General features: G+C 45.3%; 1 protein-coding gene across 3 annotated transcripts in view; it reads left to right on the top strand.

The window, feature by feature from the left end:
• Window positions 1-2,167: 2,167 nt before the first annotated feature.
• Window positions 2,168-6,773, top strand: part of EZH1 (enhancer of zeste 1 polycomb repressive complex 2 subunit) — a 30,889-nt gene continuing 26,283 nt past the window's right edge. For 2 of the 3 annotated variants that reach the window (XM_027625458.2, XM_027625455.2), the window contains exon 1: window positions 2,168-2,225. The gene's annotated coding sequence lies outside the window, so the exon portion shown is untranslated. The other variant, XM_027625456.2, reaches the window with a different exon arrangement.

Genomic DNA, 6,773 nt, shown 5'->3' with positions numbered 1-6,773 from the left:
TCCTTTCTGCTTCAAAATATTTCTGTAGCCACATATTCTTTGTTACCACAAAATATCTTGTATCTTTCCTCTTGTCACTTGGCTTACTCTCTTAAAGCAATGCTGTCCACTCCCATGGTGTTAGCCGATGGTTCCCATATCTCTTCCCAGTCTCAGTCCTGACATTCAGATCTTCTGAACAGCTCTCCTTAGATAATCCTTTTTTTAACCTGCTACCTCTCTCCCCTTCTTTTAACCTGACAATTTCAACAATTATTTATGTGGCATAACGATTGTGAAACTTGGTTACACAATGGGATCACTTGGGATTCTCTTAGAACTCTTAAAGCCCAGGTCATACCCCAGACAAATTAATCAGCCTCTCTGGAGGTGGGAGGCAGGCATCAATAGTTAATAAAGCTCCCCAGCTGATTTAAATGTGAGCCACACTTGAAAACCACTGATCTAGAAGGCAGGGGGGATGGAAAGGAATATTATTGCAAATTGCTAAGTATGAAGGAATATTTGCTTTGATTTGGTAATCAGATAGAGGCAAGAGAAAAAAAAGCAAAGCCAAAGTTTCTGGTATAAGGAAAAGAACCCTAAATCTGGAATCCAGAGACCTGAGTTTAAGCCCTGACAGAGAAATTTTTCATCTGTGTAAAGCAAGTCTTTTAAGTTCTTTAGGCCAGAATAGTCTTGTGTATAAAACTGAAATCCTCCCTACCTATTTCATTGAGTTATGAAGATTATCTGAAAAAATGAACATTATAGGCTTTCGTAATTATGTACTTGGAGACAAATTCAAGGTAATGTTATTTTGTATTTTACGTTTTTTTCCTAACTTTATATTTTGAAGTAACTTCAGGTTTACGAAAGAATTGCAAATGGTAGACAGTTCCCATATGCCCATCAGCCAAGTTCCTCAAATGTTGAGGAAGTACAATTGCCAAAACCAGGAACTGAGATGATAAACTACTTTTAACTAGTCTACAGACCTTATTCTAACTTCATCAATTATCCCACTGGTGTCCTTCTCGACCAGAATTCAATCCAGAATCACACAATCACATATTACATTTAATTGTCATGTTTCCTTAGTCTCCTCCAATCTGAGATAATCTCTTTCTTTCTTTCTTTCTTTCTTTCTTTCTTTCTTTCTTTCTTTCTTTCTTTTCTTTCTTTCTTTCGATTTTATTTATTTCTTTAATGGAGAGAGAGAGGGAGCACAAGAAGGGCAAGCAGCAGGCCAAGGGAGAGGAAGAAGAAGACTCCCCACTGAGCAGGAAGCCCAACCTGGGGTTCAATCCCAGGACCCTGGGATCATGACCTAAGCCGCTTAAATGACTGAGCCACTCAGGTGCCCCCTCACTCTTTGTTTTTCACGACCATCACATTTTTAAAGATGCTGGCCAGTTACCTTGTAGATCACCCCTTATTTTGGATCTGTCTGATGTTTCCTTATGATTAAATTCAGCTTATGCATTTTTTCAAAAATACTACAGAAGGGATTTTGTGCCCTTCTCATTGCATCATATCGAGGGGCACCTAATAAAACTGTCTCTCATCACTAGTGATGTTTTGTTTTGTTTTGTTTTGAATTTTAAGGTGATGTTAACTTTGACCACTTGCTTAAGATGATGTCTGCCAGCTTTCAGTCCTGTAAAGTTACTATTTTTTTTTCCCTTTGTAACTTATAGGTATCTTGTGAGGAGATACTTTGATACAAGGCTATTCATTTGAATCTAAGTGACTGGGAAAGCTTTTGACAGAAATAGGGAAGCCGGGTGTAACTAAAGCAAGAAGGATAATTTAGAGCTCGTAGACGGGTGTTTGGAGGTATTGGTAGGTGTGAGGGATCAGTATGAAGGGGTTCCGGGTTGGTTTCAAATGCTGAAGTGAAACGTGGCTTGTCGCCAGCCTGTGAGGATGGTGCAACCGCTGCATAGGGTCTCCAGAAGATATTAGTAGCTCTGGGAGGCTCCCTGAAAGCCCTTCCCGTCCCCTGACAGAGCCGACTTGGAAACCGTCCGACTCGGACGGCATCACCTGGGACTCCTGAGTTCGGAGTATTGGCGCCAAACGACAGACGTGCGAAGAAGGAAGCCCAGGTGGCCCCACGGGTGGGGCGCGGGCGGCGCAGTGCGCAGGCGCCGGGAGGAGGTGCGGGGCGGGGCCGCGGCGCGGGGGCGGGGCCGCGGCGCGCAGGCGTCCTAGCGGCGGGTCCCTGCGGCTCGGGATGGAGGGTGAGTGAGTAAACAAGCCCGGGCCGGGCGGTGGGGCCGGGCCTCGGCACCTCGCCACCCGTGGCCTGAGGGAGGGAGAGGCGAAGGGGTCAGAGAATTGGGCGGAAGCGGAGGGACACACTGCCTGCCTGGCCGGGGGTAGCGGGGCGCCCCCTCCCCATCCGAGGGCTGGAGGAAAGGGGGCGATGGGACGAACGAGCCCCCGGCGAGGACCGCGTCTGAGGCAGAGAGGACGGGCGGTGTGTCCGGGGGAGGAGCGGCGAGGGCGGGCCCGGGGATGGGGACTCCCGTTGGAGGGCGGGGTGGGGCGGGTGGGCGGGAGCCCCAGAGCGGAGAGGGCGCGGGTGGGCGGTGGCACCTGTGGGGGCCGTTAGCGAGGTGGACTCCCAGGGACTTGGGGCTATGCACTGGGAGGGCTAGACGCGGGGGCTGTTTGTGATGACTTTGGGGGTGTTGAGGAAGGGGTGGCAGTAAAAACAGGGCTGGGACCAAAAACGTGAGGCGAGGGAGGTTCCTAGGCTCAAAATAAAAGGGGGCGCGCACTTTCGGGGTCCAGCGGGTGCGGAGTGCCTCTTCACGTTTGCGCGCTAGGCGCCTCGCACGCCTCTACCCCGTCCCGGCTCCGCGTAGCAGGCTGGCCGCTTCTCTCTAAATTTGGTCTCGCGCCAATCCCTGCCCACCCCAGAACTCTCCTGAGGATCGAGTGATAGAAGGGGAAGCGCCTTGAAGCAAAGGCAAGGTGTTGTATTTGGGACATGGCAGTTAGAAATGCGGGACAAACTTATTTCTTACTGAGAAATTGTTTCGGGGGCGGGGAGGGAAAGGGATGTAGAAGGATGTTAGTATCCCGGTGGAATATGGAGAGTGGGCTTTTGATGGGTGACAGGTAGGATTGTAAATGGGGTAGCTGGGTGGGGAGCCTCGCAATTGAGGGGCGCGGTTGAGAGAAAAGAACCGAGGTCGATGAACAACTGGGTGTGTGCAAAGACGGTGTGGAAAGTGTGGTCTCTTCCTCCTCGGTTACTGCAGTGATGTCTTTGAAGAGAGCTCCCACCCCCACCGGTGCTTTTAAGTTTAGGAAACCGGCACTGAAGGAAGTTTCCAGCCGGAGAAGGTGCTAACTCTATCAGAGGTTTCTGTGAGAGCTTGTCTATTTTAAGCCTTGGAATCCACAGGGCTGGGATGGTGTGGCAGTGATAAAAGAGATTACTTACTTACATAGAAGAAGGTGTACGTTAGGAGATAAGTACTTTTTTTTTTTTCCCCTTTTAAAACACTTATAATAGAGGAAAGGACCATCTATAAAAATGTAATAATACTGTTAGGATGAGTGTGTGTCTCACAGCCACTGTAAATTAACCCTCCGAGGCAGGGATGTTTGCCTGTTTTATTCACTGATATAACCGAAGCACCTAAAATAGTGCCAGGCACATTGTTAGGTGCTCAGTAAGTATTTGTGGAATAAATAAATAGTGGGTAGATCTCTGGAACTTGGAGTCTGGAAGTCTGGATCCTAGTTCTGCTACGAACTGGCAGAGCACTTTTAGACCCATCATGGAACTTGATGCTAAAGCACAAAACTCCCTGAGGTGGAAATAACTTATTCACTATGGTGTTAACTTTAATTCTCTTTGAAACAGCAATAGAATAAGGAGCCTCGGATTAAAAAATGAAATTTTACTCCCAAGAAGACTTTCATGAGAAGGGAAAAAGTGAGAAAATGTGGTCAGACTTGTTTCCCTTATACTTACTTGCCTTTGAACTAGCATGCCTTTTTTTTTTTTTAAGATTTTTTTTTATTGGGCGCCTGGGTGGCTCAGTCGGTTAAGCGGCTGCCTTTGGCTCAGGTCACGATCCCAGGGTCCTGGGATCTAGCCCCACATCGGGCTCCCTGCTTGGCGGGAAGCCTGCTTCTCCCTCTCTCACTCCCCCTGCTTGTGTTCCTGTTCTCGCTGTGTCTCTCCCTGTCAAATAAATAGATAAAATCTTGGGGGGGGGAAGATTTTTTATTTTATTTATTTATTTGACAGAGAGATAGAGAGAACAAGCAGGCAGAGAGGCAGGCAGAGGGAGAGAGAGAAGCAGGCTCTCCGCTAAGCGAGGATCCCAGGGGCTCGATCCCAGGACCCTGGGATCACGACCTGAGCCAAAGGCAGCCGCTTAACTGACTGAGCCACCCAGGCGCCCCATGAACTAGCATGCCTTTTTAAAACAATTTAAAATAATCAATTTTGTCTATTTAATTCTTTTTTTTTAAGATTTTATTTATTTGACAGAGAGAGACACAGCGAGACAGGGAACACAAGCAGGGGGAGTGGGGGAGGGAGAAGTAGGTCTCCAGCGGAGCAGGGAGCCTGACGAGCAGGGAGCCCGATGTGGGGCTCGATCCCAGGACCCTGGGATTGTGACCTGAGCCAAAGGCAGACGACTGAGCCACCCAGGCGCCCCTGTCTATTTAATTCTTGAGATCAAAAATTTGGTTTCCTTAGTCCTGTGGATAACAGTTCTGCCCTTGCTTTGTGTCTTATTGAAGCATGTAACACTTCATTTCATTAAGTGTATCTTTGTCCTGTCTTGGACTAAATGTAAAAAGTTTCTAACTGTTGGCTAGCAACTTACCAAAAAAGATTTGAGGCGGCAACACTAAAAACACATTACATTTTCTACATAGGGTAGTTAAAAACTAAAAAGAGGGGAAAAAAGGGTATGGAGAAAGGTGAAGAGGAGGATTAGGATTGAGGGGAAGGTTTAAAAAGGAAAAACTGCTCTTAGGGAATGCCTTCATTCCAGAAAGTCCCTAGCTTTTTTTTTTTTAATTTGTCCAAACAATATCTGAATATTGGTTCCTTCCTACCTCTTTACTCCATCAGCCTGTCATTTGGGACCTCAGTGCTCCAAACCTTAAAATCATGAATTACTGAATGGGTAGTTGTTTGTGTGTGTGTGTGTGTGTGTGTGTGTGTGTGTGTGTGTGTGTGTGTGTGTGTGTTTAAGATTTTATTTATTTATCTGAGAGAGAGAGAGAGAGTGGGAGGGGGAGGGGTAGAGAGAGAAGCAGACTCTCCGCTGAGCAGGGAGCCCGATGTGGGGCTCCATCCCAGGACCCTGAGATCATGACCTGAGCCGAAGGCAGATGCTTAACGACTGAGCCACGCAGGTGCCCTGGTAGTTGGGGTTTAGTGCCTCCTGTGTGTGGTTCTCACACTTGCCTTAATACTTTGATTTGAAATGGAATAACTAAAAAGTCTTTTTATTAAATGATAATGAGCAATCACTGAAGATTAGGCTTTGTGCTAGTGTAGTACAGAACCAGCCAAGGTAGGGCTCTAGCCTGTTAGGAGACTGCTTTAACTCTTCTAAGTCAGCATTACATATCCTGAGAGCCAGCATTTTCCTATGGGTCTCCTAAAGACTCATCCTGCTTTAATTTTTACCACCATTGTCTCCAGTGCAAATGACCTGATTCTCTTAAGCAATGCTAAAAAATATTAATGCTATAATTTTCTTTTAAATAAAAATTCAGGATCACAGCTTCCTGTTAGTAAGGTTCTTTCTACATGCAGAGTGCCCAGAAGCTCAAACTAATAACAAATGTAAATAACTTGGACGAGTGGGAGGGTATAAATTAAAGATGTGCTTAAAAATCCTAATTGCAGGATCTATCAGGCTGTGTACTTAGCCACAGAGTTGATTTTAATGGAATGTTGATGAAGTTGGTGATCACCGAAATGACTCAATTGTGTTTCTAGAGCTCTTTGCAGAGATAGATTCACCCCTATTGTTTGTTTCAACTCCACCATGAGCTAAAAAGGAAAGAATGAGATGGAAAATTAAAAAATCTACAGTGCCATCTGCCTCTGAAGCCTTACTTAGCCTGTCGTTTGATAGAATTATTTGTTGTAAAAGAAAGTAGTAAAGATGTTGAACTTGCCCCAAAGAGAAGCTCTTTCTGCAAAGGGGTCCCTTTATGTGGGTGAAAGAACTTCATAGTTTGGAACTTTAATATCCTGATCTCAACCTCTCTAAATTTAAGAATATTGTTCTTTAAATGTTTTATCTCCAAACACTTCAATAAAGTTTTCCCATTTCCAACTAGTGACAGACTATCTTCCAGTTTTAGCCTTTGAAACAAATTGAGATCCAGTTTTCTGGGGAAAGATTTCAGTTTTTATAAGCTTTCTTTTTTTGTGGAGATTTGACATGTAAATAAGGTAGTTATTATTTTTTTAAAGATTTATTTATTTATTTTAGGTGGGGGGGAGGGAGGGAGAAAATCTCAAACAGACTCCTCACTGAGCACAGAGCCCCACCCGGGACTCGATCCCACAACCCCACAATCCTGAGATCATGACCCAAGCTGAAGTCAGGAGCCGGTCCCTTAACCGACCAAGCCACCCCAGTACCCCAATAAGGTAGTTCTTATTTCCAATTACAAACTTTTTAAAAAAATAAACAATTTTTTAGAACAGTTTTAAATTAAAAAAAAAAATAAGGGTAGTAGAAGGAGTTTCCATAGATTCCATATCCATTTTCCCTTATTATTAACAT

This window comes from Zalophus californianus, chromosome 16, assembly GCF_009762305.2.
Source record: "Zalophus californianus isolate mZalCal1 chromosome 16, mZalCal1.pri.v2, whole genome shotgun sequence".
NCBI lineage: Eukaryota > Metazoa > Chordata > Mammalia > Carnivora > Otariidae > Zalophus > Zalophus californianus.
The sequence above is the reverse complement of the archived record's forward strand: the minus strand, read 5'-3'. Positions and strand labels throughout refer to the sequence as shown.